This window comes from Anabrus simplex, chromosome 2 (genome assembly GCF_040414725.1).
Source record: "Anabrus simplex isolate iqAnaSimp1 chromosome 2, ASM4041472v1, whole genome shotgun sequence".
Taxonomy (NCBI): Eukaryota; Metazoa; Arthropoda; class Insecta; order Orthoptera; family Tettigoniidae; genus Anabrus; species Anabrus simplex.
Genome location: NC_090266.1, coordinates 1,028,386,496 through 1,028,411,630, shown reverse-complemented (window position 1 = coordinate 1,028,411,630; position 25,135 = coordinate 1,028,386,496).

The following is a 25,135-nucleotide window of genomic DNA, read 5'->3' as shown; positions in this document are numbered from 1 at the left end:
TAACCACCTTGACGAAGGTATCACCACCTCCCGAAGGTATCACCACCTTGACGAAGGTATCACCACCTTGACGAAGGCAAAATACATTCTACCGGGTGTTTGGAGGCTTGCGTGTTCAAATGACCCTTAGAGCTATGCCGGCGGGAGCACATGCTCTTGGTAGGGTTCACCCAAGCCTGACAGGTCTGAGGTGATGATCCAAACTAAGAGTGATACCCTGGTCCTCCAGGTTGGGAGTTGGGCGTAGGGTCAATTCCCCTACCTCGTAAAAGGACTAATGTTACGAATATACTGCAGGAAAATCGGATAACTTGATGACGATCCGCCGAGAAAAACGGCTTAAGAGAAGGAAGAAATGATATCATAGTAGCAACGTGGAATATAAGGACATTAAAGAGACCCGGAAAGTTGAAGGAATTAAGGAATGAACCGGATATGTATAAAGTGAAGATAGCAGCATTCCAGGAACTAAGATGGAAGGGGCAAGGGGTAATAATATCTGGTCAACATATCCTGATTTACAGTGGAGGAGAAGAAGGAAGTAAAGGCACAGGATTCCCCTTACAATAGTATGTATAGTGTGATCAGCTTTACTGCAATCAACGATAGGATGGGCTCTTTGAGACTTCGGGCAAAATTCTTCAATGTTACAATGTTTTGTTTGTATGCCCCTACAGAGGAGGCAAAAGAGGAGGAAAAAGATGCATTTTACACTAAATTGCAGGAAGAAATTAACAGAAAGTTCAAAGACATGACGCGAACATGATCCTTGGAGATCTAAATGCAAATATTGGAAGAGAAGAGGTGTATAAGCACATAGTAGGGAAAGAAAGCTTGCACGAAGTCAGTAATGATAATGGTTTGAGAGTGATTGACTTCGCGAGTGGGAAGCAGATGATAATCAAAATTACTCGACACCCGCAGAAAAACATAAAGAAAGAGACATGGGTATCACCAGATGGAGTGGCAAGAAATCGAATACACCCTGTTATCACAGATAGGTGGCATGCGTCAGACATCATGGATGTCAGAAGTTGTAGAGGTGCTGATGCTGATTCGGACCACTATCTTGTAAGAATAAAATACAGAAAAAATATACATGGCGAGGACGGAAAAGGTAAAAAGAAAGACAAAGCATAATGTAGAGGGTCTTAAAAATAAGGAATTCCAAGAGAAATACAAGAAGAAAATAGCAGAATCTTTAGAAATAAGGAAGGAGTTATGGGAGAAAGGAGAAGTGGGAAGTAAGTAAGAGATACTGAGAACAACTATCAGTAAAGTTGCATATGATATTTTGGGAAAGAAGGAACATGTAAAAAGCGGAGAAGAGCCGATAAGATATCTAGATCCAAAAACAAGAACTTTTGAGAGAAAGGAAATCGAAGAACTGGATGAAACGAAGGATAGAAATGAGGTAGGAAAGTTTTATGAGAGAACAAAAGATCTTAAGAGAAGATTTCAACCAAGAGCTATTTTCTTTAAGGACGAGAATGGAAACCTCATCGTCGACAAAAGCAAAGTGCTCGAAAGATGGCAGGAGTAGTTTACAAGGTCCTCAATGGAAATAATGAGGATGATAGAGAAGAGGAAAACATTAGTGATGATGGGGAGTAAAAGAATCGAATGAAGAGTTAATAGAGCAGCCAGATTTGGAAGAGGTCGGGGCCCTGTTTCATAAAACATCTTTCACCAATATTTTTACTAAGAAACCATTAATATTACCTAATAACATTAGTTCTATATTTCATAGAGTTATTAGCTAATAATATTAGTAATTAGTTTATGAGTCATAATTATTAGTAGATATTCCTAATATTAATAGTAAATTGTTTCATAAATAACATGACTAAATAAAATTTACTCATATTATTGGGATTATTTCCATGAGTGTATTTTGACCCATAATTCATATTATTAGTGAAAGCAACGTGAGTGGTAATTTAATATTTTGGCATAAAATCGTTTAGATCACTGAGATGTTCAACTCTGATTCAAATAGTGATGAGGAACGAGTGTAGGTATTCACCGTTCAATAAATGTTACATCAAAAACAGCCTGTACTGGCATGTAACAAACATATGAATGCAATTAGAGATTTAGGTTAGATTACAGAACTTCAGAGTATTTGGTTGATAGGATTGGTAATAGAACGCTCCACGGCAAGGAATGAAGCATAAGCTCAAAACAGCAGCTTCACATTGCACTCCACGTGTTCGTAGTGATACACAGTATAATTGTGTTTCTCTAGTGCGGTTCTGCTCGGACACTCCAGGTATCCTTTAAAATCTTGGCTTATATCACCAGTAAACCAAGATGATGGTGGTGATGATTATTTTTTTAAGAGGACGCAGGCTACAACTAGGCAACCATAATCTATAATAACACTAAACGGATAGAAAAATGGAAAGGATCCGACATTTCGAAAAATGAAGGTATCGGCCAAAGAAAGAGAAGGGCCACGAAGGGCGTGAAAATTAAAGATTCTCCGGCCTCGCAACATAATACCGTCGGGGTCGGAAAAGAACAGCAGTTGAACAGGGGAGATCGGAAGGGTATATGAAAGTGAGGAGCCTGGTACCAGTAAGTGGAAGCAATGGCAGGACACATCTCAGTGCCCCGTAGTCGCCAACCCACGCTCCCAGGTTGAGAGCCCTGGTACCCCTTTAAGTCGCCTCTTACGGCAGGCAGAAGATACCCTGGCTGTTCTTCTACCGCCCCCACCAACGGGGGGTTGTAAACGAAGATCTTGCTAGTCCACCTCAACAGAGATTTTTAAGAGCACATAAAATGAAAAACCTATAACCTATTTTCCAGTCATTGACCGAGTCAGGGATGGAATGAATGAAGCTCCGATGTTGCGGCGAGGATAGGAATTGTGCCGGCTGCCGAGGCCTGTCGCACACCTCTGGGGCAATAATTAATGACTGACAGATGAAATGAAATGATAATGGAGAGTGTTGTTGGAATGAAAGGTGACAGGGAAAACCGCAGTACCCGGAGAAAAACCTGTCCCGCCTCCGCTTTGTCCAGCACAAATCTCACATGGAGTGACCGGGTTTAGAACCACGGAACTCAGCAGTGAGAGGCCGATGCGCTGCCACCTGAGCCACGGACGCTTTTTAAGGCCACATAAAATAAAAATGTAAAAAAACGAGGAGGGTTATAGTGTGCAAAAGGCTGCGAATAGTTGACGCTTTAACTCAATCACTTTCCGCAAAAAAACTTTCTTCTCTCGCATAATTTTCACTTCTTTTATCCATTCTCATACGTATCAAAATCGCAACAACGAAAATATCAAGTGAGCCTCTCGAACATGTGGATTAATCGTCGGTAGCAGTCAGGCTACCGCTAGGAACAAAACCAAACCAAGAACTTAAGCAACAGACCGATTCTAACCTCGATTTGTAACAGCTGACTAATGAACTAATATTATGAGTGAAGATATTTTATTAGTCATGTGTAAATCTTTATGAAACAGAATTTGCTTAACTAATAGAATAATAATTTTTGTTGCGGAGTTTTTGTGGATCACAGAGAGGTGAAAGAAGGTGCAGGCTTGAATGGGTCTATCTACGACGGTCAAAGATAAATTTAAAACTTTAAAAATAAAGGTTATATTTCTTTACAGATATTAAATTTTAACAAAACAATTCGCTTAGTGACAGAACAAGATTTCAGGTGCAGAGCTAGTTTGGTACAAGGTAGAAAAAAACAGAAAAACCAAGAAATGGCTAGTTACAAATTTGAGCTTCAAGCTCCAAATTTACAAAGGTCCCAACATTACTACTGTTGCGTTTAGTGAGATAGGCAAGGAGACGAATCTCCCAATTTCTTTTACAGGATATTTAAATCACAATTTTCAAGTGTACCTTTTGCTCCAAAGGTTACAAGTTACGGCCTTCCCAAGGCACCATTCAATATTCACAAAAATATCGTTTACATTACAAGAAAGAGCCCCTATGCTCTATAATTCTACCTAGGAGACTGCGCTCCAAACCCGTTACAGCCTACTCAAGGCTACCTTTAACTTTTACATTTGGGATTAAGGCGTCTTTGCTCAATAAAATTTACACTTTCAGGCCTCTCTAGGCACGACCTACAATTTACAAGACCGTATCAGTTGTCTTTTAAGTTTACAAGGAAGAAATAATACAGGGGTATCGAGTACCCATTCTACCGGGCCTTTGTGGAAAGCAACAGGCTCAATTACTGGCCCAAACATCAAAAATGTATGGAGGCGGAAACTTGCGCTCCTCGAAAGCAAACAATAAAACCCTACTTGGGCCTGTGGCCCGACAATACAGAGGCTAATCCTAAACTACTGAGATGAATAGATGGACAAGATAAGTTACCATTTACAATAGTGAAGACAGTTACAAAATCGTAGTCGCCTCCAAATTAAACTGAAGGGAAGTTCGAGAGGTTAACGCACTCTCTATTCACGCATTTCAGTTACTTGAACTTTCACATGAGGAAAATTGAAAGTTTACATTTTAGGAAATTTACAGTTACATTATTAAAGATAGGAAACCTGCCCCTCAAGTTAGCTTGCAGAGATAACTACTGAGTTAGAAAAATGGTGGCCATTACGTTAGCTGATGTTCTGCTTGCCGATGTATGAGGCCCCTGCCTCCTCTCTTAACATACACATTCAGTAACAAGACGATCAATAAGACAAGTTAGTTCGAAAAGGCGTCAGCTTTTATACCCGAGAGGAAGGTTCGAGTAGGCTCTGGAAAAGTCCAGACACACCCTCTACTTTTTATTGGACAATCGAAAAGTTACAAGAGCATGTTGTTGGCTGAAAATTAAATACACAAAATTTCTGATTGGCCAGACTCCAAAGCTGGCGGGATGAGTTAGAAGTGTTGCGAAATTTGAAATATCAAAACAAAGTAATACTCGATTCAGTTTAGAAAAATTTAAATACAAAATTTCTTTAAATTTTTAGTAGTTCCACTTTACACCAGAGTGCATGACATCAGCTTTTTTAACAGAGACATCTATGGAGAAATGGAAATTTCTTGAAATAGTTGTTGCAAACTTTATGTGTTAGATAGCGCTCTTCAAGGCGCTTCATTTAAATGCATGGGGTTGAGGTGTACCTCCCGGTACAATTTTTATGAGTCTAATATTGTTAGGTAATATTATCAGTTAGTTTTATGAAACAGGGCCGAGGACAGCAATTAAAGCATTAAAGAACAACAAAGCCCCTGGTGGAGATGGGATGGAGACAGAACTGTTGAGATATGGGGGAGAAGGATTAGAGAAGGCTGTTCGTGAGTTGATAAAGGAGGTTTGGATGACGGAGGAAATGCCCAAGGATTGGACAGTGGGCATAATATGTCCAATACATACGAAAGGCGATAAGGCAGTATGTGGAAATTACTGAAGGATTACATTGCTGGATGGAACATACAAGGTTTTCAGCAAGATATTAGCCTCAAGACTCGAACTATGGATGGAAAAGGTACTAGGGGATTACCAAGCAAGTTTTAGAAAAAATGTTCTACACTGGATCAGATTTTTATATTGCAACAGTTACTGGAGAAGTTTTATGAGTAAGACAGGCGTATGACAGTCTAGATAGAGTAACGGTCAGAAGTTTAGGAAAACAAAGAAATCATGAAATGTCATCTAGACCCTAAAATTGTACCACTAGACCTCTGTAATTGTCTTTCTGAGCTCTCACATCTAGTAGGATATATGTCACCTAATTTCATTGAATTAGTCCAAATATTGTAGAAGTTGTGAAATTTTAAATCTTGGAAGTTCACACCAAAAAATCAATTTTTTTTGTAATACAATGTACTGTATAGGGCCTACTCTGATAGGTTGCAAGTATCACCACCAATATTTTTTTGGTAGACTTAGCAATAAGTGGGGGCCATTTTAGTATAAATATAAAAATTCCAGAAATATGCGTCACCGGTTTTTTCGCGTGTTTTATTTTTTTCGAACCAAGGCCAAAATGGTTGATTTTTCTTTGCCTTTGTTATGTATGGTCCAAGGTCTCAGGACGAGCTATCGGCGCCAAACATCTGTCCTGATATCTTAGAAGTGAAGCTTCCACGGTGTGAAGAATTATTTAATTTATTTTCCGGGTTGAACCGTGTTGTGCTTGTACGCATATCACGTACAGTTTGCCGACGTTTCGAATACATTGCAGTATTCATTGTCAAGGCGACTGAAATACCCCTACTCGATCCGAGGTAATCAGTCTCCCAGGCAGAGTTACACTACTAGAGTGGCCTTGATCTTGGCCTTTTATATCCTAGCCTATCTGGCTGGCGTAAGCCCTGGCTGTCTCGCGAGGCTTCTGGAAAGTTTATGTCACAGCCAGGTAGTGGGGGCTTGCCCGCGCTGTTATGTAATGGGGTTGCGGCCCGTGTGTTTATGTTGTGGTCTGTATGTCTTAAGCTATGAATGATGGGCATCCAAGAATTACTGATTTTGTATCCTTCTTCTAAATTTATGTTATTCGGATGTTTCTTGATTTCGATAGCCTCGCGGATTTTTCTTTCCAGATTCCAAGGGATAGCTGCTAGGATCTTGGTCTTGTCAAATGATATTCCGTGCCTAGTTTCGTAGGAATGCTTGGCTACTGCTGAAATATCTGTGTTTTGGTTCTTGGTGTGACGGATATGTTCTTTTAGGCGGGTGGAGATCAGACGTTTTGTCTCACCTACATAACAAGCTCCGCAGCTACATTCAATGTGATACACTCCAGGGGCCTGTAATTCTATTGTGCCCGTTATCTACCACCAGTAAAAGACACAATAGAATTACAGGCCCCTGGAGTGTATCACATTGAATGTAGCTGCGGAGCTTGTTATGTAGGTGAGACAAAACGTCTGATCTCCACCCACCTAAAAGAACATATCCGTCACACCAAGAACCAAAACACAGATATTTCAGCAGTAGCCAAGCATTCCTACGAAACTAGGCACGGAATATCATTTGACAAGACCAAGATCCTAGCAGCTATCCCTTGGAATCTGGAAAGAAAAATCCGCGAGGCTATCGAAATCAAGAAACATCCGAATAACATAAATTTAGAAGAAGGATACAAAATCAGTAATTCTTGGATGCCCATCATTCATAGCTTAAGACATACAGACCACAACATAAACACACGGGCCGCAACCCCATTACATAACAGCGCGGGCAAGCCCCCACTACCTGGCTGTGACATAAACTTTCCAGAAGCCTCGCGAGACAGCCAGGGCTTACGCCAGCCAGATAGGCTAGGATATAAAAGGCCAAGATCAAGGCCACTCTAGTAGTGTAACTCTGCCTGGGAGACTGATTACCTCGGATCGAGTAGGGGTATTTCAGTCGCCTTGACAATGAATACTGCAATGTATTCGAAACGTCGGCAAACTGTACGTGATATGCGTACAAGCACAACACGGTTCAACCCGGAAAATAAATTAAATAATCTGTCCTGATAGTTTCATTTGCACTCTGCGGATGGCATCCAAGAACACATTTCTGATGCCGATAGCTCACACTGAGACCTATGACAAGAACAAGGAAAAATTGACCATTTCAGCGCTGGTCTGCAAAAAATCCCGCACAAAAATCGGTGCCGCTTTTTTTTTTTTAATTTTATATTTATACTAAAATGACTCCCAACTGTCGTCAAGTCTATAAAAGAGTCTTGGTGGTGATACTTGAAACCAATTAGAGTATATAGTACATAATAATTCCAAAAATATTGAATTTCTGATGTGACCTTCCAACAGTTAAAAATGTATAACTTATACAATACCTGGCGTAAAACACTGAAATCAGGCGACGTATATCATATTAGATGCGAAAGCTCTGGAAAAAAATTCAGAGGTCTAGTGGCACAATTTTGGGTTCTAGATAGAACTTTTTGATTTTTTAACGTAGTCCTAAACTTTTGACCGGTTCTGTAGGGGCAACATTTACATAATTATGAGAGAGTTTGGAATCCCGAGGAAATTGGTTAGGTTGACAGAAATTACCATGAAAACAACAGTATACAAGGTGAGAGTGGAACAGGATCTGTCAGAGGCGTTTTTAATTGAAAAGGGGCTGAAACAGGGGGATGTTCTCTCCACACTCCTATTCAATTTGGCACTGGAAGAAGTAATACGCCAACTACCCATCAACCCAGGGGTAACCATTCTGAACAGATTAGTACAGCATATGCTGATGATGTGACAATTCTTGCACGAGACTACAGGGCTCTTGAAGAGAACTATGCTTTGTTAGAAGAGAAAGCACGGGACTTAGGGCTAGAAGTGAATACAAATAAAACAAAGTATATGAAATGGCGTATGGCTTTTAGTGCCGGGAGTGTCCGAGGACAAGTTCGGCTTGCCAGTTTCAGGTCTTTGGTTTGACACCTGTAGGCGACCTGCGCGTCATGATGAGGATGAAATTATGATGAAGACGACACATACACCCAGTCCCCATGCCAGCGAAACTAACCAATGATGGAGCCGGACTACAAAGTATATGAAGATGGGAGACACAGGTGAAGCAAGAGGAAGGACCACAGTGAGAATACATGGGAAGGAATATCAAAGATATTCAAATTTCAAATATCTGGGCTCAATAACAACTGCAGACAATGAAACCTCTGTGGAAAAACAGGAAAGGATAACAAGTGGGAACCGATGCTTTTACGCCTTGCAAAATATGTTTAAATCCAGGAATGTCAGTAGGAATACGAAAATAAAAATATACACAAAAGTACTAAGACGTAAAGTGATGTGGCTCAGAATGCTGGGTGATGACTACTAGAGAAGAACAGTGGCTGTTACGGAAGGAAAGGAAGATACTGAGAAAGTTATTTGGAGCAGTTAGAGATCAGGATGGATGGAGAATGAGGAAAAGTGCAGAGCTGCAAGGACTATTTGGCCAGCCAGCTGAAAATGAAAATCCACAGCCTGTTTCCTGTCATTCGACCTGGTCGGGAATGGAATGAATCAAGCCCCCATCTAGCGGCGAGGATAGGAATTGTGCCGGCTGACGAAGCCTGTGCACTCCTCTGGGGCAATGATTAATGAATTACAGATGAAATGAAATGATATTGGAGAGTGTTGCTGGAACGAAAGATGACATGAGAAACCTGCCACGCCTCCGCTTTGTCCAGCACAAATCTTACATGGAGTGACCGGGATTTGAACCACGGAACCGAGCGGTGAGAGGCCGCCCGAGCCATAGAGGCTACTTTGGCCAGCCGGATATTGCTGTTAAAATGTAAGCAGGGAGGAATTAGATGGACTGGTCATGTTCAGAGAATGGCAGAAGTCAGTACTGTCAAAAAAGTCTTTATATGAAGGAAGAAGGAGGAGACGAAGGCCAAGGAAGAGATGGATTCATGATGGTGAGGACGACCTTAGAAAGAAGAGAGTTACAGTAAATGCTGGAGAAGGAGAGCTGAGGACCGGGAAGAATGGAGGCCAAGGACCTACATGGACTGTAGCGCCGACTAGTAAGCATGTAAGTTTACGTCGCACCGACACAGATAGGTATTATGGCGACGATGGGATAGGAAAGGCCTCGGGGTGGGAATGAAGCCACCGTTGCCTTGATTAAGGTGCAGCTCGAGCATTGCCCTGGTGTGCAAGTGGGAAACCACGGAAGACCATCTTCGGGGCTGCCGACAGTGGGGTTCGAACCCACTATCTCCCGAATACAAGCTGACAGCTACGATCCCAAACCGTGCAGCCGCTCTAACGGTACAGACATACCAATTGTTTGTTATTGTCGACCTCTGTGGCGCAGTCGGCTAGTCACCGACTTTCTGCTCCTAACATAGCAGGTTCAATCCTGGCTGAAGTCAGTGACATTTAAGGGTGTTTAAAGGTTACTACTCCATATTGTTGGCTTTGAGCACTTAAAACCTCTGTGGGACAACATTCTGATACACCGTCGTCTGCTAAGATCAGTAGCAAGAACAACGGAGTTAAACAATTGTTATTATTAATGATAATCCGTGAGAAGATATTCAAGAAGCAGAAGAATAAGAAGAAAGATGAGAAGAAGAATAGTCAGGCCCCTTCGCTGGATGGTCAGCGTACTTGCCTTCGGTTCAGAGGTCCCCGGGTTCGCTTCCCGGTCTAGCCGGAGATTTTATTTGTGTATGGAGCGTAAATTCCTACGGCTTCGGGACTGGGTGGCCGTGTTTGACCTAAAACATTCCTCTTTATATTCACGGAGCACATCACACTGCTAACCACCACAGAAACACTCAGTTCTGAACATACCCCTCCACAGAGAATTCGCGTCAAGAAGGGCATCCGGCCATCTATCCGGCATAAATGCACATGTGCGACACAGCTCGCAACCGTGGCCCCACCAGTGTGATAAGTGTGGAATAATAATAATAATAATAATAATAATAATAATAATAATAATAATAATAATAATAATAATAATAATAGTTTTACTTCCCACTAACTACATACGTACTTTTACTATTCGTCGAAGTTCAAGAATATTGTCCCGCATGAGTTCTTCAACGAACCGGTAAATACACCGACACGAGGCTTGAGTATTTGAGCATCTTCAAATACACAGTGGTCAGATATGCTTTACTCCGGTGCGCGCTGGTTTTTTTCGCTATGGGCGAGCTTCCCTTCTCGTTCGCCGCGCGTGGAAAAGGGCGCCGTACGCCATCACATGTTTTGTTCCCTGACCCCGTTCTTTGTTTTATGTGCGCGCATCCCTGCTAGCATGCTTTGTACACATGTCCAATGTCGCAGTCGTATTTCAGCTGTTCCGAAACGTGTGTGCGTGTTTTGTTCTTTTCTTAATTCTGTAACAAATAATGCAGGATATTATGGTTCGTGAGCTTTCAACGGCACAGTGTGTTTCCATAGCTCGGGAAGTAAAATACGGTTTCAGGAAATATTCCCGGCTCTAGACGTTCCAAGGCGTAAAACAGTCAATAATCCAATTATGCATCCAGCCTAAGAAACAAAGGAAACCAAAAAAAAAAAAAATGCAGCAGCGTAGGACTGACACAGAAGAAGAATTAGATTACATTGGTCATCGTTTTGGAAAATTCTTCAAAAAAAATCGTCATCTTGCACAACAATTGGGAATTTCATATGGGCCTGTGCAAAAGGCTACTAAATTACTACGCCTGTTGCTCACGGTAAAATTTTCTGTCAAATTTATTGTACAGTAATTTAATTTTCCAAAATTTCTGTTGCTCACGGTCAAATTCGAGTTTTATAAAACCTTTGATAAAACTTTTCATAAAATAGGACACGTTCTATTCCGCAAAAATTAATTTTACGAAACGAACCAATCAGCGAAGCTGACATCACGATGATGCTGGCGCTACGTCGTGAGAAGATCGTGAAGCTCGACTGTAAACAAACACTTCTTTCTAAAATGGCAGGATCCGGGTGGACTAAGGAAGCTGTTAGTGTTTTACTGGAGGAATACCAGAAATACCCTTGTTTGTACGAAGTTAAAACGCCACTTTAACACAACAGAAATGCAAGAAAAGAGGCAGAAAACACAATCGCCGAATTCCTATATGAATGCTGGCATTTCCTGGCATTTCTTTTCTTCTTTTTTACCACTGTACAACATATAATTGCAGCTAAAGCAACAAGCTTTGCTTTGTTTGTTGGAGCCATACTCTCAAACACACTGTAAGTTGAACAGCTAGTTCTTGGTTTAAAAGTTTATCGATAGATGGCAGCATATACACATCTAAGTTCAGAAGTGAGTTCATAGATGGCCATCCTGATGCTTCCACGGATTTTATAAAATAATTTTACCGTGAGCAACACAACTTGTGTTCACCAAATTTTTATAAAATTAATTGTACAACAAATTTTACGAAACATTTTACCGTGAGCAATAGGCATTACTCTCAAAGCCGTATAAAATAACTGTGGAATATGCATTTCAAACAGGTGACGTAGGCGTATATTTTGTGAGTGGAGCCTGGAAAAATGTATACAGTGGGCAAATAGACACACATTTCGTATTCTTCTTGGACAAGGTCTGGTTCCACCTTAATGATTATGTGTGTACATAAGACAATCGTTACTGAAGTGCTATTAAACCAGACTTCGTACACGAAATGCCCCTCCAAGATGCAAAAATCGGTGTATGTATTGTGTGCCACCAGAGTTGAAAGAATCATCTGACCCATTTTCTATGAGAATAGGCATACAGTTGATTCTGCTGCTTATGTGAATACAATAACAACACTTTTTCATATAATTTACCGATAGAGAGCGTCGTTTGCATTTGTTTTTTCAACAGGACTCAGCCACTGCTCATACTGTGAATAATTATGTGCGAGAAATCCGTAAGTGTTTCCACAGAACAGAGTTATTAGTAGGTGTCGATAGGCCACCTCGGTCGCCCGATTTATCTGCGTGAGATTATTATCCTTGGGGTGATTTTTTTAAAAAATGACGACCGATCCCGATAGCTGCAGTCGCTTAAGTGCGGCTAATATCCAGTATTCGGGAGATTATGGGTTTGAACCCCACTTTCGGCAGCCCTGAAGATGGTTTTCCGTGGTTTCCCATTTTCACACCAGGCAAATGCTGGGTCTGTACCTCAATTAAGGCCACGACTGGTTCCTTCCCACTCCTAGCCCTTTCCTGTCCCATCGTCGCCATAAGACCTATCTGTGTCGGTGCGACGTAAAGCAACTTGTAAAAAAATGAGTTGTACAAGACGAACCCGCACACCTTGCAACAATTGAAACATAATATTGGTCAGAAAATTGCCGGGATTCCTGTACGTGAACTGCAGCGAATGATGATGCAAAATATGTCTGAAGAATGAAGGTGGTGAGTTTTAACACCTCCTTTCGTAATTTGGTAAGTAATGAACTTCATAAAATTGCTTCTGATACTGTTGTATGGCTTACCTTCTGGCTACTTACCTCGACCCTCATAAAAGGTATTCAACCATTTCTCCCCTATTTTCACCCCCCGTTAATGGAATTTTTCGAAAACAAAACACGCGTTTCTTTATTTTTAAAGGAGATTCCAAATAAAAATGTTTATATCTGTAAACTTTTAAGTTTTCGAGATATAGATATCCAAATTTTAAAATTTCTTCTCCCCTCCCCCTTTTTCACCGCCTTAGCGACGGAATACCCAAAATCCTTCCTTCTTTAATGAGCACCTATTACCTAATATAAATGTATCCTCAAAATTTCATTTCATTATGTTCAGTAGTTTTGGCTCGGCGATGATGAATCAGTCAGTCAGTCAGTCAGTCAGTCAGTCAGTCAGTCAGTCAGTCAGTCAGTCAGGACATGTTATTTTATATATAGATATTACAAAATATACATACGTCTATCGTAATTGATATCGGCTAAATTAGCGGTTGTAATATGAACTTATTACAAGTTCCCATGTCAGCTCAGCGGAAACATTATGGGCAGGCTTCTCCAACGAGAATTCATGGTTTACTAGGCCATCGATCAGATTTTATGCAATCACAGAACCAGGCTGAGTTATTTATTGCTACGAGCTTTACGTCGCACCGACACACATAGGTCTTATGGCGACGATGGGATAGGAAAGGCCTAGGAGTTGGAAGGAAGTGGCCGTGGCCTTAATTAAGGTACAGCCCCAGCATTTGCCTGGTGTGAAAATGTGAAACCACGGAAAACCATTTTCAGGGCTGCCGATAGTGGGATTCGAATCTACTATCTCCCGGATGCAAGCTCACAGCCGCGCGCCTCTACGCGCACGGCCAACTCGCCCGGTCAGGCTGAGTTAAACTGTATTAAAATGATGTTTTGAAATAAGGAATGAGACTTCCTTCTCTTTTGATATTTTTGCTTGTGAAAGAAGTGGAAGTGTATTCCTGTTGTAAAATGCTTCGACTACGAGTTCTTGAAGTCAAAAATACATCAGTTGTTATGTTTACGTTAGGTGTGGAATATATAATCGATTTATAGCATTATTCTTGTAAAAAGATCCGTTCGTGTCCCCTAATATCCCTTTTTTCAATACCAAATTCCCTATCAAACGAAAGTAGTGGTGATTCTTATTAAATTTACCATTTGCTCATAACGCCTAGAGCAGGGCCTCTCAGGGTGCATGCGCGTGGTGCATGCACTGTGCACGGTGCAAAAGACGACTTCGCTTGGTTGACCAGAGTGCAGACCCCCCACTCCTCTCTCCCTACACCTGTCTCCCCGTTCGGCCTGTCTCCGCGTTCCTCACCTTCACTGCTGTTTCTCCCCCACTGCGAAATGTTTACGTGTGGTGAGCAAAGACGCACAGTTGTATGGGACAAGGTTACCAGTGTTATTAAAAAAATTAAAAAAGTGAATTAGAAATACACATACATGTTTGAGAGGAATGTAAACATAATTTTAAAAAAATTCAGAACCTGTAACCAAAATGAAAATGCTACAGTACTGGAACAAACCTCATTTGTGGATATAGAATGCTCTTCTTCAAGCTGTTTCAACTTCCTTAATTCTTTCTCTCTGACGTCTCCTATGATTTCACAATAATTTTCCGAATGTAGTCTGTTGTAGTGTCTTTCAGTAGACGATTTTCTTACGCACGTAATTATCGTCCCACAGATTTGGCGTTATCGTCACGACAAACAAACAAAAAAAATACGAAAGTTCCCAGTTCGATTGAAATGGACTTTCGGAAGTCTTTGCTTTCTTCGAAACAGGTTGCTCCATTATTATGTTGTAGTCGTGCGCTTATCAGTTCCACTGATAAACACGTCGTCTACCATCAAACGCTTCGTCGCTCTTAGCACACTACACCATCCGAGTCAAGCCGAGTTGAGGCGAAGCGTACCGATGCACAGTGCACAGAGCCTATGCACCTCGCTCTGCACGCGTGAGAGTTTGGGCGTTTGAGAGGCACTGGCCTAGAGGAAACAGATTACTACTCCATTACAATTTTTCCCACGGCAATTATTGTTGAGGAATGAGCAAAATTAACGCCTTTATGGTGTGCACGAAACGTACATAAACACACCATCCTCTCAGTCACAGGTAATTTCAAAAGATCATATACAGAATGTTTAAAAAATGGGGGGCATAATTTCAGGTATGTATTTGTTATATGTAGACAATCAAAATAGTTCATTGTAACATGTGTCCGGAAATGCTTCATTTCCGAGTTATGGCGTTCACAACACTGAACTTCACCGAAACGTTTTTCTTCCGCAGGTCATTGTCATTACAGAAGATGTTCAAAATGTCCATCTCCTGCTTGAATACAGACCACACATCGATGTCTCATTGACTTGGATCGAATGTTTCCTGATCGATGGATAGGTACAAGTGGCCCGATTGCTTGGTCTTTATGCTCACCTGATCTGAACCCTCTCGTTTTCTACTTGTGGGGCCATTTAAAATCATTGGTGTATTCGTCTCCGGTTCCTGATATGGAAACCCTTCGGAATCGAATTGTGGCATCGTGTGAGGACATACGCAATACTCCTGGAGTTTGGGATTGTGTTCGCAGATCAATGAGACATCGATGTGAGGTCTGTATTCAAGCAGGAGGTGGACATTTTGAACTTCTTTTGTAATGACAATGACCTGCGGAAGAAAAACGTTCTGGTGAAGTTCAGTGTTGTGAACACCATAACTCGGAAATGAAGCATTTCCGGACACATGCTGTAATGCACTATTTTGATTGTATACATGTAACAAATAAATACCTGAAATTATGCCCCCCTATTTTTGAAACACTCTGTATATCCGGATTTTCTTACCTCTCCTATGTAATAGAATTAGTGTAGTTCGAAAAGGCCGTTTCATAGTAAACAAGTGGCTTTCGTGAAAACTAGATATGTGGCTTTTCCTTCCAATTAAAATTCAATGAAATCAGAAATTAACTAAATAATAAATTCGATTAATTTAAATTAAGTCAATTAGATGAACTGTTAAATCTACCGTCTCTTCATGCATTCCGCCTGGAAGAACTTTAGCGTTATGGAGGCGTTATTGATAACCTCGAGCAGTTGAAAGCTAATCCTGCCCTGGATGTCAACATACAGGGATAGAGAATTTCTCCATCTTGTCACTGCACGGTCAGGGCATCGTTTAACCCTGCTACTGGCAGCCAACTTTCTTTGAAGACACTTCTTCATACAAGTATTTTATTTTGATCTCGAATTCACTAGGGTGAAAAGACACCAATTACAATGTATTGAATTCTTTGTTTCAGGATACTTATATCTCAAAAACTAAAGATGTTGTAGAAGTGAAAATTTGTATTTGGAATCTCCTTTAAAAATAAAGAAAAAGGAATTCCTTTGTTTTCGGAAAATCCACTTAAAGGGGGAATGTGAAAGGAAGTGGAAACGTTGAATTACTTTTATGGAGAAACTTATATCTCAAAAACTGAAGGTTACAGACGTGAAAATTGGTATTTGTAATCTCCTTTAAAATAAAGAAACACATATTTTTGGATGGGGGAGGAATGAAGTTAACGGACGGGGATTGGGTTGAGAAATGAATTGTATTCGTTTTATGAGGATACCTATACCTCAAAAACTAAATTTGTTACACACGCGAAAAGTTGTATTTTGAATCTCCTTTAAAAACAAAGAAAACGGACATTTTTGAGTGGGGGTGATAAAATTAGCGGGTGAGGCTGGGGGCGGCTGAAAAAGGAGTTGAATTATTTTTATGAGGATACTTACATCTCAAAAACGGAAGATTTTAGAGACATGGAAATTTGTATTTGGAGTCTTCTTTCAAATTAAAGAAATAGCTATTCTTTTGACTTCGAAAAATCCACTTATGGGGGAGGGTGTGAGTGAATTGAAAAATTAGTTGATTTCTTTGTGTGAGGATACTTATATCTCAAAAACTAACGATGTTACAGACATGAAAATTGGTACTTGGAATCTTTTTTAAAAATAAAAGAACACGTTTTTCTTGTTTTTGGAAAATTGAATTAAGGGGGCTTGAAAATAAAGAAAGAAAGAGTTGAATTCCGTGTATGAGGACGCTTATGTCTTAAAAACGGAAGCTGTCACAGACGTGATAGTTGGTATTTTGAATTTCCTTTAAAAATAAAGAAACGCGTACTTTTTATTTTCAGAAGTTCACATAAGGGGGGAGAGGGGTGGAAAGATGTGAAGAAGATTTGTATTATTTTTATGAGGATACTTATATCTCAAAAACTGAAGGTTTTACAGACGTACAGACGTGAAAACAGGTATTTGGATTCTGCTTTAAACATATTGAAACACGTATTTATTTATTTATTTATTTTTTGCTTTCGGAAAATCCATTTATGGGGCTGAAATGAATTGAAAAAGCGGGTGAATTTTTAAAATCAATACCATTATATCCACAGTATATGTCAAGAACTCAACATGTGCTAGACAATAAATTTGGCATTTGGAATGTCCTTTAAAAATACAGAAACAGGTACTATTTGTTTTCGTGAAAGGCATTTAACGGGGGTGAAAGTAAGTTGAAAAGTGAGTCGAATTATTTTTATGAGGATACTTATATCTCAAAAAATTAAAAAGTTACAGACACGGAAACTGGTATTTGTAATCTCCTTTAAAAATCAAGAATGGTGTACTTTTTCGACTTGTGACAAGACTGTTTCTCACATGTACAGTTCTGCGTCGCTTGGTCGTCTTAGCCCCAAAAGGCAATACCTAAAACGTAGTGTACAAAGAGTTTCTGGGGTAAATGAAACTCTATTTTTCGGTTGAGTTTTTATACATTAGGGATTTTCAGATAATATTATTATTTACATTTGAAGGATCCTGCGGTGAACTCTGCCACCTATTTACCCGGATATTTTGGATTATTATTATTATTATTATTATTATTATTATTATTATTATTATTATTATTATTATTATTATTAAATTAAAATCAAGGCCCAAATGTGAGGCTAATAATAGTAAGAGTAGAATCGAGGTACTTCAAACTCCTTGGTCTGTACCAGACAAATTTCAACGAAAATTGTGTGAGTGATCAATTAGCATACCCTATGTTTAATGGTAATAATCATTTGGTCGTAAAATGGACGGTGGTGTTATAATTAATTGTTGAAAAATACTGGGTACCTTGCAGTAGTTAGTTCATGATGAAGCAGAGTGACTTTACATTGTGGATATAGTAGATATAGTCTATACTGATAATTCTAATAATTTTAAAGTTACATAAAACACTTTATATCGAGAATGATATTTTGGCAACTCGACCGGAATATCACTCTCTAGAAACCTATTTTATTAATACGTACAGTGTACGAATATATTAAAATATCAAGGGCTTAATACTTTTTAATGGAAGTAGAAATATTATGTAATATGAAAACTTGCTCACCCACCTAAGCCTGCGTGGTATTAATGCAATCGTTTACTTGCGAAAATTAGGAAACTGCCGGATTCCAGTTCAGAATCAAATATTTTCTCATGCTGTGGGTAGTCTATGTAACAAGGCCGGACGTGCAGCAATGTTCTGATATCTTACATGATCATCCTACCAAGTTTCATTACAATCGATGCCTTCGATACCCAACGTTCCATTTACAATTTCCATCACAACTAAAGGCCTACTATTTTTTAAGTGCGCACACATGTTATGGCATAATGAATGTTACCACAGGTGATTGATTGTGCAGTTGGTCTGGTCGAACACAAATAGTTGCCTTGCTAGTGGCACAGACGACAAAGCGCTTACCTTGCGAGCGCAAGTTGGGGATTCAGTCCGGTGGTATTTAAAAGTACTCACACACATCGGCTTGTAAAAATATTCCAGCATCTCAGTGTCTCCGAAACCCGTAAAGTAGTTAGTGGGACGCAAACCTTATGTAATTATCATAAAAATTGTCCAGTAGACGTGCCCTCAACGATAAAATCCCCATTAATATAAGACGCATAAACGAAATAAAAGAATTGTTACAATATGCTGATTTGAAAGCTCATTGCTGTGCGCCCCTAACAGCACGACCAATACACTCGGTCAAAAATTCTTGCTATTGTAAATGCTAAAGCTTCAGATGAAAGTGTCTAAAAGGGAAATGGCTGCTGAAGAATTCCTAATATTGGAAACAAATTCCTTGTTTGTTTATAGCACCATAATCTCGAGCATTAACAATGTAGCTTTAGATTTACATTTCCCATTATTATGGGCTGCTCAGTATTTAAACATAATTTAATGCCTAAATTAATTCAGTTACCATTATACAATCTCGTGTTTATAGTTCGTATAAGATACGTCATTCTGTATTTTTCCAATCTTGTACAACTGATTTACATTATAGACCTAAAACTACCTTCATTCTGGCTATATCATCCCTTTTATGATAAGCAAAATGTAATTTAATAATAATATATGCATTCTTTTTGTTTGTCACTGTCTTACCTAGTGCTTTAAACAATATTCGTCCAATGTATTAACATAATCTTCTAACTTCCGTAATATTTCAATATTATGCCGATTTCATGTATTCCAATTAAAATGGGCATAGAACGTTTTGGTATTTGATTCATTTTTCATCTCAATGTTTAATCTTTATTGTGAACATTTATGGGTACGTTTTCAAAAACCATGAACAAAATTTGGGTTCGACGAATGTATTTAAAATATTTTTTCAAGCTGTACACAGTTTTTTACTCTCCTCTAAAATTAGCCTTCATGGCACATAGAACGTTTTGCCAGTTGCACCCTTCAATTTACTTTGAATTCAGTATTCCGTAAGTTTTGTACCAGATTTTCTAAATTATTCACGTATTATTCCATGGTTCTTGACGCCAGTGAAATATAATATACGTATCTGATAGTAGCATCCTTCACTTCAGCTGTCGAATTTCTATCAAGTGCTCGGATAGGAGCTGACCATGCATTTTCAAACCGAAAGGCAGACAGTTAAACACGTATGTTTGTTTTTTCGTACAAGAGGGAACTTCTAACTAAATATGATGACAGGAAGAGGTGAGAACAAAGCTGGTAAAATGTTTCATACCTTTGAAATTTCTATTGATGTCTTCGACAGTCGGCGCGAACTTCTAACTAAATTTGATGACAGGAAGAGGTGAGAACAAAGCTGGTAAAATGTTTCATACCTTTGAACTTTCTATTGATGTCTTCGACAGTCGGCGCCTGTCATATTCTGGTACGAATTTTTCTTTAAGTTGCCTGGTGTCAAAGCACACACTAAGAGAACCATTAGGCTTCCTCACTACCACCACGTGTACTTAAAATCTGGAATTTTACCAGATTAGGAGCAAAAGAACATCGTAATACTGCGTCAATAGGTTGAATAACTTGCTCTTAACTTTCTCGGAACGCATTATATTTTCCACTTTAATTTTTAATTTTGGATCAAGATCAACACTGTCGTCAATTTCACATAAGGCCTTCTCTATTGAACACAGCATTTCTTCTGCGTATTCTACGCTTGTTTCTTCAAATCCCATTGAGCCTCATTATCAGTTGATATTCGTTCCGCTTCATTTGTTTTCCTAAAGCGAACTTCGTTATGAGAGATGACCGAATTAAATTTCCTCATAAAGTCTTCTCCAAGAATTACGTTAACGTTCATCCTTGATATGACCATAAATAGGTAAGATAATACAGTGTTAACCATTTTAAATCCAGATAAGTTTGCTCCTTACATATTGTGGTTTCTTCGGGAATAATTACATTAATTCTAACGCTGGAGACTGGAGTAGTAGGAATATCCGCTCTTTTCTTTAAATATTCGAACAATACTTTAGAACTAACACCTATAGCTGCCCCGCTACCAATAAGGCATTGCACTTGAAATCTACATACCCATACAGCTATTATAGACAACCCTTTAGACAATTATCTTCTGATTTAATGTTATATTCTATTAGAACTTCAGGCTTAATCAATTATCAGTTTGAGAAATAGTCCATCTGCAAAGACATTTCGTTACATTGAGCACACATTCTCAATTCTAAATCGACATTTTTTCTTCGGTTCTCCACTTGAATTATGCGAAGGTGGGGATGGATTCAGCTGATTAGAATTGGTCTTCTGCCTTTTGAATTTCTGGTATCCGAGACTCTCAGCTCCAGTGCAATCAACGTTCATTACCTGACCTAGGATAGCCTGTTTCTATTTTTCGTTGTCTTCTGCAGCCTTCCTTAAATCTTCAATGTATTTCAGACTACCCCGATATCTTTCTTCCCAGTGTTTATTAAATGCACTAAATCCATTAAATATGGACTTGTGTTAACTATACGGCGCCGCTCTTTTACATATATCTTTACATGTACAGTATTTCTACCTCGGTTGTCATCCTGGTATCTCCCAATACTTCTTTCTTCCCTTAATACATCGAGATAACGTCCTCGATGTTCTTCCTGTCAATCTTTTAGAATTTTTTCTTTCGCCATCGTCCTGATGTCTAGGATTGACATGATTATGAAATCGTAAAGATCGAACATTTTTGTTCTGCATTGAGGCATCCATAGTATTAATTTGTATGATTACAATCCTGACTTCGATGTTAAATCTCGTTGGAGTGTCACTTCTGCTTGTACTAACGAATGAATATTAGACGATACAAGTATCCGCTGGACATGTAGTGGCAACTGTTTTTGTATCACCTGAATCGTTTTTTTATATTGGCTTTACGTCGCACCGACACAGATATGTCTTACGGTGACGATGGGACAGGAAGGACTGGAAAGGAAGCGGCCGTGGCCTTAATTAAGGTACAGTCTCAGCATTTGCCTGGTGTGAAAATGGGAAACCACGGAAAACCATCTTCAGGGCTACCGACAGTGGGGTTCGAACTTACTATCTCCCGAAAACTGGATACTGGCCGATCACCTGAATCAATTCAGTTTCCGAGTGCATTCGATTGCTATCTTCTCTATGCGGCAATGTGTTTCTTCTCTCTTATAAATTATCGTGTCCATGCGTTAACTTAAATATTTCTCAAAATATGAAGCTGTCGGTCCATACCACTGATATGCTTGGTTTAATTTTTCTTTAATTTGGCTTACCATTATCAGCGCTATAATTGTCTATTCTTTGACCAATTTCTATCATCTACTGACCGATATCAACACTGGTATAGCTATCTGTTGACCCGTATTACACTAACATTGTCTATTCGTTGTCCCATATCAAAACTAAAATTGTGTATTCGTTCGCCTCTTATTATTCCTTCTGCTTCCTCTGAAATGCAAATTTAGGAACGGATGGCTCTATGGAGAAGGTGTTCCAGAAGCCTCCTCATACCCTCAGCCTCCATTGGTATCAGCTCTCCCATTTAAGCTGGCGTCGTGATTATGTTGAATTCCCTATGAGAATCCATCTTCAGTCACGAACATCCAGCGTCATAACAAGTTGAAAATTTCCTAGTCTCCTTCCATATGATGGTGGTTAATGTAGACTTCCGATTAATCAAGTAATCTGAAATCTATACAGTAGAAATCAGAAAAGACTGCACTACTCCTCAGCACGTCAAGGTATTATATCATACTCAACTTAAGTTGGAGACGATCCAGCAAACAGTAAGCGAAGTGTCTCCCAAGGCGAAATAACATATAGTAAGTCCTATGTAGTATGAATCACAGACCTTTATTCGGTTACCGACGTCATAGGTAGAATGTAACTCAATAGACGTTTAAAATTCATTTGTGTTATTGTAGACTTAAAGACTTTGCACTTTCGGAATGCCAAATTTTGGTTATTTAAATTTAAAGAAATTCACTAATTACACATTATTCACTAGTTAATATTATTAATTAATTACACACGCACTCGTAAATATCCTCCTTTCAGTGCATGCGGAAGGTTTTGAACCGTAGTCAAGTTGGTTTCTATTCATTTTATGTCTTCAGATTATTTATCTCTTCCGTCCTTCGTACCCAGCTGTTATAAATGTGCGATCAATACATCACAAGGTCGAATCGAGTGGACATAAAACAACGGTCAAGCATACAAAACCCTCACCTGACGGCTATCAAGGTGATAGTCCAAAGCATATAAAATGCAGCAGATAAGTCACTATAGAGCAAAGACAATGCCACTTGCATAGATGTAAACGGGTATGACATAGGATTGGTGACAGAAAAGGCATCCGACCATGAATGCTGGCTAAATCCATACAAAGTGCCGACCTCAGGTAATTGGGAAACGGCCAAGAAGAAGAATAAAAGACAAGATTTAACGACCGGCATTTGCTTGTGTCCCGTCCTTTTAGTCCACGACATACGAAGCATGCTTCTGTGGATCGACATTTCAAAAGCTTCCATTTACATTATCGAGTTCGATTTCAAATTCCACGTCGCAGCACCATATAGCAACACTGTCCAACAGTAGCTTTCAACCTACCGAGCAAGTTCGCTACGCGGTTTGGGTCACGTTGTTGTGAGCTTGCATTCGGGAGACAGTGGGTTGGAGCCCCACTGTCGGCAGCTCTGAAGATGATTTTCCATTGTCTGCCCATTTTCACACAAGGCAAATGCTGGGGCTGTACCTTAATTAAGGCCATGGCCGCTACCTTCTGAGTCCTAACCCTTTCCTCTCCCATTGGCATCCTAGGACTTGTCTGTGTACATGCAACGTAAAGCAAATGCAGTATTTAGAAAACACCTTTAACCCTTTTTTGACGTACTTTCAGACTGAGGTTATCATAACAGACCAGGTTTTTCATCTCGTTGGAGCTAATACTTGCTGCTTCGAATCGACACAGAATTTCTTGCTCAACGTCCAGGTTTTCGAAACCTAAGTATACTTAAGAAATCTTCCTTTCAATATTCTGGCCGTTTAACTGCAACGAAACCTCTTAGTGCTGTTGACTTTTGTCTTTGGAACATTGTTCATAAAACAGAGTTTCATTCTAGTGAGGTCCTTACGATTGTTAGACATAAGCACAGTGTTGGCTGCATACCTTAACGAGTTTACTACTATACCACCGAACTTCACACCGCCCTCTGAATCCGTAAGAGCTTCTATGAATATTCGATCTTAATACACTTTAAAGTATATCCATATAACCGATACAATTATGAACGGAAAGGGCATTTACGGGAAAGTAAAACAGATTGTTAAAATGTTTGAGGTGTCTATTTCTTATCTCTTCCACAACTTATCTTTGAGTGTACACATGTAAGAAACAACAAACTTGCAACAAGTAGCAAAATCAGTCCGAACTAAACAGGTATTATCGCTGTAATCATTATTTCGTGTTTCATTTATTCTTGTCAGATAAACTGTAAATCTGTAACTGTAGCCTATATTCTTACAATTGGATTCTGTTGACTGAAAATATTAATACGTTGAGAGAGACGCAGGTGATTTTATATCTGACAGAAGAAGAGTCACGCCAGGTTACATTTCCCGGCAAGGAAAACACACAAAATTCACGCGGACTCCTACACTCCACATGGTCACGACCGATCGGGTACCGCGTACTTACCGTGTACAGCACTCATGATACCGGAGCTACGGTAACAGCGTCCTTAGACACTATAATGGCGCAGGTACACATACAGTATGTACCTATTCTATTCATAAGGGCTGTTTGTTTTAGTACCTCAACTCACTGCCAGAAAATAATAAACTGAAAAAGATTTTATTCACTGAACATATAAAGCCTTCAGAATATATAGCTACTGTATCTGTTTGCAACCATGTTAACAAAACATACAGCTTCTAATAAAGAAAAGCGCGCTCATAATCTTGCATCTTTCCTATTTGTACAAGCAAATTGAACACTTGAAATGAACAAAAAATAAAGGGTTCCTGGAACATGTTAGTATCTAGTAGAATGTCCCCTAGCTTTTATAACTGCCTGACATCGTCTCCGCATAGAATACACTAATTTCTTGCACATGTCCGGGATGATTTTCTGCCATTCCTGAAGAATCACACTTTTAAGTTCCTCTTTCGTACGCATACATTGCCTATGGATATTCCTCTTCAACGTAGCCCAAATAGTTTCGATGGGATTTAAATGCGGAGACTGGGGAGGTGTTCTAAGCTGCTTAGGAATGTTCAATATCAACCACGTCTTATTAATTACAGCACTTCCTTTGTGGTCATTATCATGCTGGAACATATAAACAGGTGGCATCCCCATTTTCTCGACACTCTGCTTTACGTTTGCCCTCAGGATTGCATTATAGACCTCCTTGTTCATTATTCCGTCAATGAAAT